Source organism: Amblyomma mixtum, chromosome 1 (assembly GCF_055824585.1).
Source record: "Amblyomma mixtum isolate Tamu chromosome 1, ASM5582458v1, whole genome shotgun sequence".
In the NCBI taxonomy this organism is placed as follows: domain Eukaryota; kingdom Metazoa; phylum Arthropoda; class Arachnida; order Ixodida; family Ixodidae; genus Amblyomma; species Amblyomma mixtum.
This window is the reverse complement of record NC_143012.1, coordinates 302,462,906-302,475,290: the sequence shown is the minus strand read 5'-3', so window position 1 is coordinate 302,475,290 and position 12,385 is coordinate 302,462,906.

Genomic DNA, 12,385 nt, shown 5'->3' with positions numbered 1-12,385 from the left:
GATGAGGGAGAAATCTGTTCCACATTTTTGAACTTACATAACAGTAATGCCAAAGATGCTGACGACTTGCAAATAAAGCCGGTTAAATACGTTATTGATATCATCACACCCTGTTTATCGTATATATTTAACTTAGTACTTGAATCAGGTTGTTTTCCAACCGCTATGAAGAAAGCAAGAGTCTCCGTTATACATAAAGGGGGCGAAAATAATGATATTAAGACTATCGACCGATATCTATACTTCCTGTATTTTCAAAAGGACAAGATAAACTAATATTTGCACGTATTAACATCTTTTTCTTGAAGCATAGCTTACTAACCGACTGCCAGCACGGTTTCCGGAAAGGCAGGTGTACTGAAACGGCTTTACTTACAATGAAAGAACTTATAATTAACAACATTGACAACAACTACCATACACTCGGCATATTTATTGACTATAGCAAAGCTTTTGACCGCCTAAATCATCAAATATTATTACACAAACTGTTTGCATATGGCTTACGTGGTGTATGTCATTCGTTGCTTGAATCTTACTTATGTGACCGCCAGCAGTGTGTTTCTATTGACAATATCTGCTCGTCTTTTCAAACAGTTACCTCCGGCGTACCTCAAGGTAGTGTTCTGGGGCCGTTTTTGTTCAATGTATATATTAATGACGCTGTTGAAAATAGAAATACTGCATCATTTGTGCTTTATGCCGATGTCATGAGCATGTTTGTTTCTGGCAAACACATTAGTGCAGTTCTAGCGGAAGCTCAATCTGAATTGCTGAAAATTTGGGATTGGTCCAATCTTAATGGACTAAAAATTAATACAACTAAAACTAAAGGTGTACTGTTCAAAGCCAGAAACAAACATGTGGACATAAACCACCCTCCTGTACTTGGCCCTGAAGTGATAACAATAGTTGATAAACTTAAAATATTGGGTGTAACCTTCTCCGCTGATATGACATGGACTAGTCATATCGAATCATTATCAAAACACCTATCAGCAGCAGCAGGTGCAATATCACGATGCCGGCAGCTCCTACCAGTGAAAGCCAAACTCCAAGTTTACCACGCTCTTTTTGCTTCTCTAATTAATTACTGTACACTTGTGTGGGCTACAACGAGCCTTAAGAATCTGTGCATTCTTCACCGTTTGCAAAAGAAAGCTTTGCGCTACATTGGCAATTTCCCACGACCACATGCAACCAGACAGTTATTTACAGATTTTGGCATTATCAATGTGACGACTGTCTTTGAATTCCGCTTAGTCTACTCGTTGTTCTTTTCAAGTGAAGATTTTAAAGCATTTTTAACCGCTTCTTCTTGCTTAACTAGTCAAAGAAGTGATCCTCGAACCCGTGCTTCAGACATGTGGTTTCTACCGCATCGTCGCACGGGATACTTACTGCAATCACTTACATACCAGGTTCCCTTTGTGCTGAATAAACATGAAAAACTGCGTGCTGATTTCACTACTTTTACTCGGAGACAAGTTCGCGAATATTTCGTGAAACGTTGAAACTATCCTTTTGATGCTTTGATTGTATCCCTCTGGTAATACCATGAGATTGCACTGTTATTTCGGTAACCACATATCTATTCTTTATACCTGTGTTTATACCTGTGTTTATACTGCGTTTATATTGCGTTTATACCTGTGTTTATCCCTGTGTTTATGCCTGTAATATGTTCCATGTAAAGCAGCTTCCTGCTAAAACTGTCGTCTGCTGATGTATGCGAGGGCCCTCGGCACTCTCAAGCAGTGAGAAACTGCTTTTTCGCTGAGGTGCCCCCCAACCTAGAGTTGGAAAATAAACATTGAATTGAATTGCATTTAGGTGTAGCAATAGCTCTGATTTCTGCACATATATGTTCCTCTTGTGTTTTGGATTCAAGCGGTTCTTACCACCTCATTATTCACGGTGCCCCGCCGTCCCACTGGTCTCCTCTCGGTCTTATTGGACGACGCTTCTCTGTCAGTTGGCTTTGAAGCACGCCATTTAACAAGGCAGGGAGAAACAAATCTATCTTGTGAAGCCCTTGTTAGACTTGCGAGGCGTATTAGAAGATCGGCGCATTGGAAGCTAGCATATCTAAAATGAAGACGACATATTTCACGCAAAAATTAAGTTCAGAGGAAACCAAGCTAAAGGTTGAGAAGCTATGAGGAACACCTACATCCAGAAAAACGTTGCGCTGTAAAAAGGTTCGTAAATGTCTCTCAGAACAGTCGTTAACTTTCTCGTTGATTGCGACGAGTTTTCAGGTCTACCCTCGGTGCCTTTTGGAACTTACTATTTCCAAAGCAACGCTTAATCAATCAGCCTGGGAAATTTTAAATTACTATTATTAAAATTCTTTGTTCTCCACTTCTCACATAAAGCTGCCGTTTCTCTCTGTTCGTTTTCTGCTCTCACCCTCCCTTTGTGGCGAAGCAGAGAAACATGTACTAAATGTACATGTACTCATGTACTATGTACTCATGCACTCATGTACTAAATGAAGATGAATAAATTTGATTTGATTTGATGTGGTGCACAGTGTATTTACACCGTGATCTTCACTTGAATACTTCCAGTTAGCCTCACAGCAGTCTTAAACACATTTTCTGCAGACAGGCTGTCACAGACGCCAGTTCGGGCGCATACAAAAGCCGACCTCCAGTGAATGCGTCTATGCAGTATCACCGAAATTCGTGCAGGTTGTTCAAGTTTTTACATTCACAGTAAAAACTCCGATTCAGCACAACCTCGAGCGTGTTTTCTGTGGACAGCGTAAATTGAGGCCCGTAGAAAACAGCTCTTCCAATGCAAGCATCTATATGCAGTAACTGCACATATGCGTGCAGTGTATTCAGGTACATATTCAGGTTGGCCTTCCTCAGCATTTGCATAAACGACCAGATTATTCTCCATAGTCCGGTACATATTTTCCGTAGACAACCTCTTACCATCGGTACACTCAGTGCTTGCAAAGTGACTTCACGTTCATGCAGTACCACGGTACATAAATGCGCGCAGGGCATGTGCCAAACAGCATTCATACATGAAGTGACACGCACGAAGCGAAACAGGGCGCGCCGGCTCGCAGATTCTCAGCAACTTAAGCAACAACAACAAAAACAACAACTGAAAGGTCAATGAACAAGACACGCGTAACCGCCGCAGACACACGCCGGCACTTAGGACGGGCCGTCTTCATTTCACCGCGCCGCGTCGCCCACTGCGCCGGCATCGCCCACCGCGCAGGGGGCAGCACTTGTAATCTGCTCCCAATCACTCGTAATTTTCGGTTGCTGCAGAACGCATCGCAACTGCTCGCGCGCCAACTGCAGCTGCGTGCGAGCAGCGCCGCGTAAACTGGCTAAGTGCCGCTGGGGATTCGGCACCAGCAGCAGAAACACACTCACGAAATCTGGCCGGCAGAGGGCGCGGTGGCGCGGCCACAAAGGGGCCCCGCTTCAGCAGCCCACCGTGCTATTTATAACGCGCCGACGTGACGTATAAATTAAACGGCGCAGAAGATGTGTCTATCTGAATGGCTCGATCCGAGTCCTCCGCTAAGTGCAACGAGCCATTTCGATAACTAAGTTATTCGTTTTGGGCTAGTTGCGCCGCCTTTCTTTTTTTTCTTCTGTCTCTCCTTTCTCGCTTCGGCTACTAAAGGCTGTTAGCGCGCGCCGCTGTTGCTGTTGTTGCTGCTGCTGAAATCCGGCCGCGGCGTGCGTGTTGTACGTGCATCACCGTGCGAGGACATAGCGTATTCTTAAAAACTGCTCCCTGCGCGAGGCTGCAGGTTCAGCGGGCTATATAGCGAGCAGCGCCAGGGACAGCCTATATACGATATGTGCTGAGTGCTAACTGCCGTCACCCCGCCGGTTCGAGGAAAAAGGCGCTCTGTCTCTATCCTCACCTCTTTTGTCACTGCCACTTTGCTTGTTTCTTTCTCTGGGGGGAGATTTTTCGCGGGCTGGAAAAGGCTGGCTAACCTGTTCCTCTTATCCGGTGACAAATGGCGCCATTTTAACAGGGGCACACCTTGGCGGTCTTTGGCAGCCGGATATGCGTTCGCGCACGAGTGTGTGTAGTGTTGACGCCGTCGCCTGGCACCCCGCGAGTGCAGCAACGGGCGAAGCAGCAGCTTCTGCTGTTGTGTCTGTTGCTTCCGGCAGTTTCTGCCATGGGTTACCATGTCACCACGGAGACCCTGTTCGCACGTGCGCGACTAAAGGCCGGAGTTCAGGACGCCTGTGGACTGTCACGGTCCGCGTCTCCGTTGCCCGGCGTGTGAACAACGGCTAGTCGCACGTCTATACGTACGACCGCAGTTATTTAATCCTACCGGTTACGAAACTTCAGATGAAAACACGACCGTAACCTGCAGCCACTTTCTGGAGCTTAGCAGATGGTGGCATCGCCTATAGGCTCGGCAACTTTTTGTCTACCTCCATAAACGTGTACTGAGCAGCCCTGGGCTGTTTATGCATTCCACAGGTGGCGTGACAGTCAGCTAAACTCCATGCTTTGGCTCAATCAGAGTGCCGGATTTTAATGCATGAGACTCAGTAGGAGTATCGAAACGAGTGTGATCGGATAATGTGGAGTGTTACAATAGCGTACAGACAACGACTTGTACTATCGCACTCGGAGATTGCGTCACGAAACTGTGTAACCACGTACAGTGGCGCTCACGTTACCGAAATTTCTAATACATGTCTAACACAAGTACTGGTGATTTTCACAAAAGCGACACCAGAACGAGAAAAACGGTAAAAGCGTTGATCACCAACCGATTTCATTTCTCACAGAGCGAAATAAACGCGTCCTTATGGCATTCGCCCAGCGGCGCACTGCAGAGTTGAATGGGACGGTTGTGAATGGGCCTTTCGCGTAGCTTTTGTGTTTACACAGGCGCTTCTGCGTGTTTACACTTCGAGTAAACACGCACCTTTGTTCACCAGTTCTCTTCGTTTTTTTTTATGTTTCGCTGTTTTTAATGTGATGCCTTTTGTAGAAAATTGTGTCTTTCCTCTTCTTTTATTTCTCAGCAATGTTCCCACCAACGTTCCACAAACTGGCCCGGCCTGCCGCCCCAGTAATGTTTTGTAATGTATCACCAACACCGTCCACCATTGATGTAGTCTGCAGCCAAGGAAACGTCATTTTTCGTACCCTTACACAGCGATTTGTGTGCTATTCCGAAGCACACAGATGAAGGATGTTGGTAGCGAGGGAGCGATGAGGAATTAAAGTATCGTTGCCTGCGCTGCGAAAGCTCGGAGATCTCTTATAAAGGTCGACCTCTCAGTTTTCAGAAAGGCAGCCACAATTTACAGAGTGTGTCACTGTACCCCATCCAAAAGTTTCGTAAAAACCTAAGCTAGCTATACAGCACCTTGAATGAAGTTGTCGGCATTTCTTTTATTTTGCTTTTTCGAGTTGAGGGGAGCGGGTGGCTTGCATTTGCGGACACGTTAAGTGTGCATAAAGAAAGAGGGGGGTGGGTGGTAAGGAGGAGAGAAAAAGAGATGTTGACGCGCCGACTGCTACAGTCACCGCCCTTAATTCGCGGCTGTGACGCCCCCACCTTGCTCATACCCGTTTTTGTATACTTGTTTTCACTGACCCCGCATCCGTATAGCACACTGCCCAAGGCAAAAGAGCCATCGGCGTTGCCCACGCTCTGAATTAAAACTCGGACCCACTTTTCAAGGCTCTCACTGTTCCCTTTCGCGGTCTAATTAATTAGGGCCAGTTACGCGCCCTAGCCTCCGTGGCACTGAGAGACGCGCACTTTAAGTGAGACGCGTACAGGGCGTTGAGTGTATATGTGGGTCGCGTAGGATGCCGCACAGGATCGAGCCCGCATTCATGCATGCTCCGACGACCGTCGTGGCCCCGCAGTGTCACACGCGTGCCCGTGGGTACGCCACATTGTGTGTTGCAAAGCAGCGCGTGTGCACGTGCTCAGAAAACAGAACGCGAGGAGGACGCGTTGGTGGCATTCGGCACTGACCTACATGAGGCCACGGCACGTATATACCTACCTGTATGCATTGCCTATGCTGGGAAACAATGCGGGTGTGCCGTTTTCCCATATGCTCGAGGAGGGAGTACAACTAACGACGACGTCCACTGTAGGAAACGGCTCATGGAGACGAGCAGGCAGCCATCAGTCACGACGACTTCTTTATGCAGCCTATATAAACAGTTTAAAGGCATTATTAGATTGCCTAGTTTGTTCACAGATGATCATGTGGGCTGCTTAATAATGACATTGTGGCCACGTGAGTCCATTGCCTGTGGAGATAAGGGCCCGTCCGTCCAAATAACCAAACCTCGAAAACGGTACTGTGCAGCTAGTTTAAGTTTTTACGAAACATTGGTGTGGAATACAATGAAACACATTATAAATTGCGGCTGTCTGGTCTTGGGAGATAAAAGTCGGCACACGATTCCGAGATAAGAGTTGATGGTGGGCTTGTCTTCAATGAAAATACAGCTCATCGAGCAACAGGGACAGGAATAAGCATTAAGTGCATTCGCATTCATATTGTTCGTTCATCGCGTGCTCATCGCGTGCGTAGTTTTTCTTATTCGAGATTCCGAGCTTGTTGTTCTTTTATTTCCTTTTTTTGCAGTTCGGACAGGACTGCGCCTGCAGTAAAGGCGGCCACAGGTCTAGCTGATGACCTCACTGTTCATTCGCTGTATCTTTAGGCTGCGTATACATATGTAACAAAATTTTAGTAAACCGATTCCATTAGGCTTCTCAAAAAAGCATGTACACTAGGCACACAATAGGACAGAGGATGACGAAAGGACCATTTACGTGGCTCTCTCATCCACGGAGGTAACACACTGGTATGGTGTTCGGTTAATAAGCACGGGTTCGATCACGTCCGCGGGGGATCCATTTTGATGGAGGCCACACACAAAGGCACCCGTGCAATGAGATGACAGCGGGCTGAACTCCATCTGCAAGCAATTAATTGAGTCGTCTACCGGCGCGACCAAAAGCCTACTCCGTTACTTTATCCCTGAAAATGAAATAGTCCTACGCATGGCTCTGCTTCCGACAAGATAAAGGCTCTATGAATAACACCGAACTTTGTTTACAGATGATTGCGTAGTCATGTACCGGGCCCCACGGCTGAAGTACCAAGGACCTTGGACTTGGTAATACTTCCCACATCTTTCTAAAAGCCGTTCGCGAATTGCGGGTCTGCGGGTCTGAAAGAAATGGGGCGAAGGTCAGCAAAGCTTGGATCAAGGCACAGACACGCAGAGGCCTGATCGCTCTAAGGATGTGTGACGACCTGATGAGACCACTGAAGAGAGCTAACAAGAGCTCTTGATTAAGGGACCTTGAAGTTGGTCCAACTAGGTCAGGAACGAGCCCAAACGACTAAATTAGACCTTCCGGCCGCTTAAAGAGTGCCGTCTTAGCGTCAGTCAGGAGTGACGAAACGAAGAGTGTTGCGACACGACGGCTGTTGACTGAGCATAAGTCTATGGGAAAGCGTTTAGTCACGGCTGGTTGGTGAGGTGCTTGAAACACGCGTGGTAAACACCCTAGAACTCGCATCAGCAGCGGAAGCTAGAATGCGGGATCACGGTCTAGCAGCATAAGAGTACATATCGCTGTCTGAAAGAGCATGTGTCGTGGCATCTATCGAGACAACTACTTTTAATGAAGCCCTACGAGCGATGAAATTCGGCCTCGGCGCTGAGTAGAAGGAAGTGCCGCTGTGCCAACGAGGATGTAGCGGTGCAGCCTTTGCGGGGACGCGATCTTGACAGACGTAAATAACGGCAGGCAATAAAGGCGGTGGAGGAAGTAGCGTGTGCTCTCAGTGTCAGGAACGACACACGGACGGTCGCTCGGTTCGTCGTACGAAAACAATCAGGAGACGGAAAAAGGCAATTCGCCCGTGCCCACAGCGGGGCTTAAGGATATCAATACTCATTTACCGTTCTCTATAGCAACGGGAAAAATCTCCACCAAGGGGAAGCGCGACCGCGACCGACGGTATTTCTTTTGTATTTTGTCTATTGTTAGTTTTTTGTTTCGTTTTTGCAGCCGTGCTTGTCCTTCGGTGGAGAAGAATCGCGACTGACGTGCTCACTCACCTCGCAAAAGGTTTAAGTGCTGTCAACCTTGGGGTTTGCGATGTCCGGACGCTTATACTTAGACCAGTCAAACTCGCCCTATTCCTTGAGGTGCAATGGCTTCAGGCGAGAACAGAGGAACAGCGGTGCTCGTTTTGCCCATTGATCCAAGCTTCTTATTATAGCAGCTAGGATCAGTACAAGACCACAAGCGACAATAGAGTCAAGAAACACGACTGCGCCCATTTCTGTTCTTCCCATTTGCATTTATCCTTCACTGCTTTGCAGAAGACTTGTGCGTACAATGAGATCAAGAATTTATTAACGTAAAATCTAAAATCTCGGTCGTGGGAGTGGTGTTTATGTACAAGTTGGATTAGGCTTACAGCGGACTGTCAGCAATCGCTTTGATTCACTCATCTGAAGAGAGAGATAAAGGCTATTGAAAGGTCAAATTAAGGCCTTGTACATACTCCATGATTTATACATACTATACTATACTATACTATACTATACTATACTATACTATACTATACTATACTATACTATACTATACTATACTATACTATACTATACTATACTATATACTTAACTGAATGAAGGTGCCTGTACCACCACCCCATGAGAGTATGCAGCGTCCTCCAAAATCTTCAAGAGTGTTTTTGCCACTGCTCGCCGCTCACTTCCTGAACCATTATACACGATGAGCAAATGTGCCTTCTGATTGTACTTCTTCTACACAAAAGCTTCGCTAGTCCAGTACCGAGAAACTAGTCATCAGGCTAGTGAGATTACACGAAAGGTGTCAGTTGCAGACAAGGGCGTCCGCAGAATTTTTTGCAGGGGGGGGCCCCGTTGGTGCCCCGGGGGGGGGGGGGGGGGGGGGGGGGTATGTTCGTAGCAAAAAGGCGCTATTTGCGGAGTAAATTTATTTATTTATATATAAATAAAAATTAAACAAAATGCACACATGAAAGAAAAATTACAAACAGCAAATTAAAGCGCGGCTAGGAGAGGTACATTGGAGTTTATCAACGAAGAAACAACTAAAATTATTAAAAAATGCAAAAAGATGCTATATTACTTCGTGGAGAAGAGTGCTCAGTCTTCCTGCATACGGGTTCTCGACTCACCCGGATTGATGACCAGCACACAGCACAATATGTTCGCAAACACGCAACTACAGTCACTCAGTCAGTCTTCCTTGAACAGCAACTGTAGGCGCCTCGGATTTTTCTGGGCGAATTGCGTAATTACACGTGTGATAAATTCACTTCTGTGCTTCATTACACGCTCTCGGTGCACACTCATCATACACATCGATTGGAAAAACTGTTGAACGCGTACGTTGAAAACAAAAGATGACTATATATATACAACGAAAACTTATTTACAAGATAAATGCACGCTCGCAGCTTCATACACCTCGCTCCATCTTGCTTGCGCATCCGCACAGTCGAGCAACCCCACACACACTGCTCGCCGCTCGTCGTTTTCTCGTCCGCTGTCTTGGTTGTTCTCAGCTTCGCTGACAACCGGCCACTAAAAACACCCAAGCACAAACACAGAGGCGCGCACACGTGCGAGGGCTTACTTGCCGCAGTATCCCCGATTCCGAATGCGCACTTTGGGGGTGAAAGGAACGCCGCGCAACTTCCGAGGGGAAGGGACACTCGCCACTCCGGTCGGAAAATTTGTTTTTGTGTTTTTATGGGGTTCAGAGCCCCAAAACGATTCAGGCTATGAGGGATGGAGTAGTACAGAGTTCCGGGTAATGTCGACCACCTGGGTCTCTTTACCATGCACTGACACGCACAGTACATGGGTGCTGTTGTGATTTGAGGCCCAGCCAGAGGTGACAGGCGAGCCAGGCAGGCGCCATCGGGCTGCGTTGACCAAAGGCGCTGGTTTTCACAGAAGACGCAAAGAACGCTGGTGTGGGGGCGCCTCGGGAGACTGCGTCGCCGTGAACAAAAGCAGCTAATCCCCTTTGCCGGAGATTCTGAAAGCGGCGCTTCTACCGAACTGCGCTACACGTGGATCGGAGGAGACAGCGAGCGGCGGCGGCGCCAACTCATCGCCCGCTTGCCCCTGAGCAGCCCGACAAAGCGGGGGTGGACACGGCTGATTTGTCCTTCCCTCCTTAAGAATTCATCGGTGACCGGCGTAACGACATAGGCGAAAACAAGATGCCCCGTGCACTGTCTGCCTCCGTGTCGCTATCTCTCTAGAGATCAAAGAAACAGACACCCATCTGAAGGCGGCTCGAAACACATGCTCGCCGGTGCCGCTGTATGTCTGGAACAGGTCGCCCTTCAGTAGAGCTAACGATGGCGTGGTTTGAAAACAGCGGAACGACGCACGCCCTGGACGCGGCATTTCGCAGATGTGACCATGCGGGGCTGCTTTTACCCTTTTGACTGAGCGCACCACCGCCCCTGGTGTGCGGCCATCACTCACGGTTCGAGTGAGTGATTTTCCAGGGGGGTGCAACCGCCCCCCCTTGCCCCCCCCTCCGGACGCCCCTGGTTGCAGAACGCACAAAATAGGCGCACCCAGTCGCTTTCCTCCACGCCCCTTGTGGGCAGTCAGTTCAGTGTGACATCACGGTTGCATTCGGCAACCACACAGCTGGCAAATGCCCTAACGACGGCAAGCTAAAGTAGGGAGACACATTTCGGAGTGCGAGTCGTGGGCACCACGTGACACCCCCCTTTAATACTTTTATACTTCTGCAGCCAGCGCCATTTCTCACACAGACCGGATTGGGTCGCAAAGGGATACCGTGTGCAATGCCGTACGCGTTCGGGTCGGCTTCACGCCTTTCTTATATCTCTCTCCTCTGGTTGGTTTGGATGCTCTCTTTCATTCCGTAGACCGATCCTCATCGCTGTTTTAACGTAGATCGGAATTACACAACGAGCTTGCTACGGACCGTGTCATCTTTCAGTTATTAAGCTCTTAATTTATGTGCATCGCTACTTGTGCATCGTGGACACAACGCTGTGGGAACGCTCCGCTGGCATATGCTGTGCTCCGCCGATGCTCCGCACACAGCTCAGTCGGTTTTGCAGTGCGTTGAGGAGAACGTGTACGTTCAAGTCAGCACGAAGTGTCACCTTATTAGGCGTACGCACATTTGTGAAGGGTAAACGACTGAAATGTTCACTTGCTGTTCAAGTCGCACATGGGTAGAGAAAATATATCTCTCTAAAAAGCTCGTGCTACGCCTCGAATGCCTATGTAATGCATTCGATTTGTACCTCGCTCTCATAAATGACAACTCTTATCTGCGAGCTATGGTCTGCGGCTTGCAAATACAAACGTGCTCCTCTATTTTTCTGCTGACCTTGTTCCTATATCAGTGAAGGCTGCCACTGAGGCTCATGTATTACAGCATTAGACTTTTGCGGTCAATACGCCTGCATCGCGACGCGCCGGACTTCCTGAGGGCAGAGTAAGCACAGCTGGAGGCTATGGGTAGATTGATAGGGGAATAAACGAACGAACAGTCAGAAATGAGCGAACACTGGAAAAGCAGACATCGGGACATCGGGCACGTTTAAACTTTACATTGACTAAAAACACAGAGCACACAATGCAAACAGTCCTCAACGTTCAAAATATTTAATTGTGCAAACTACAGGGTATCAAGCTCGCTTATGGGCATTAATAAACACGTTTATTAGAAGCAGCGGAGAGAGCATATCTCTTGCTTTCGGAACATACAACCTTCGCTCCCGTCCACTTCTATCAGTGCCCTCGCGCCGCTCACGCTTGGCTCACGCACGCATCTTCAGCTTCTCCACAGTCCACATCTTCCCGAAAATTTGGGAACCTTCGCGGAAGATGGAACTGGTTGCTCAAAAATAAAAGAAAAAAAAAGAAGAAAAGACGACACCGGCAGCAGTGGTCATGTGGTGCGCACAACTAGTGCTCCGAAAAGTGTTTCCCGCTGAAGTCAACACCCTTCTGCATATTGCTCCAACCCTATTCTTACATTCTGCTCCAACCTTCAGTTCTTTTCTGCTCCGCCTTGGCAACAATAAAACTTGGCGCTGGTGTCACTAACACGCTGATCTGTGTATCATGTACAAGGCAGTTGGCTGTACTGAGCGAGCGACTCGGAACTTTTTTTCTTCAGTCCTGCCATCACTAACGGGAACGGATAAACCTACCGAACAAAGACGGCCGGGGATGGAGCGAGGCAAAATGGCGGGAAAAGCAGACAAGGGAGGGAAGACTCGGTGCTTCGAAGCAGGGTCGGCCTTACTGGGCA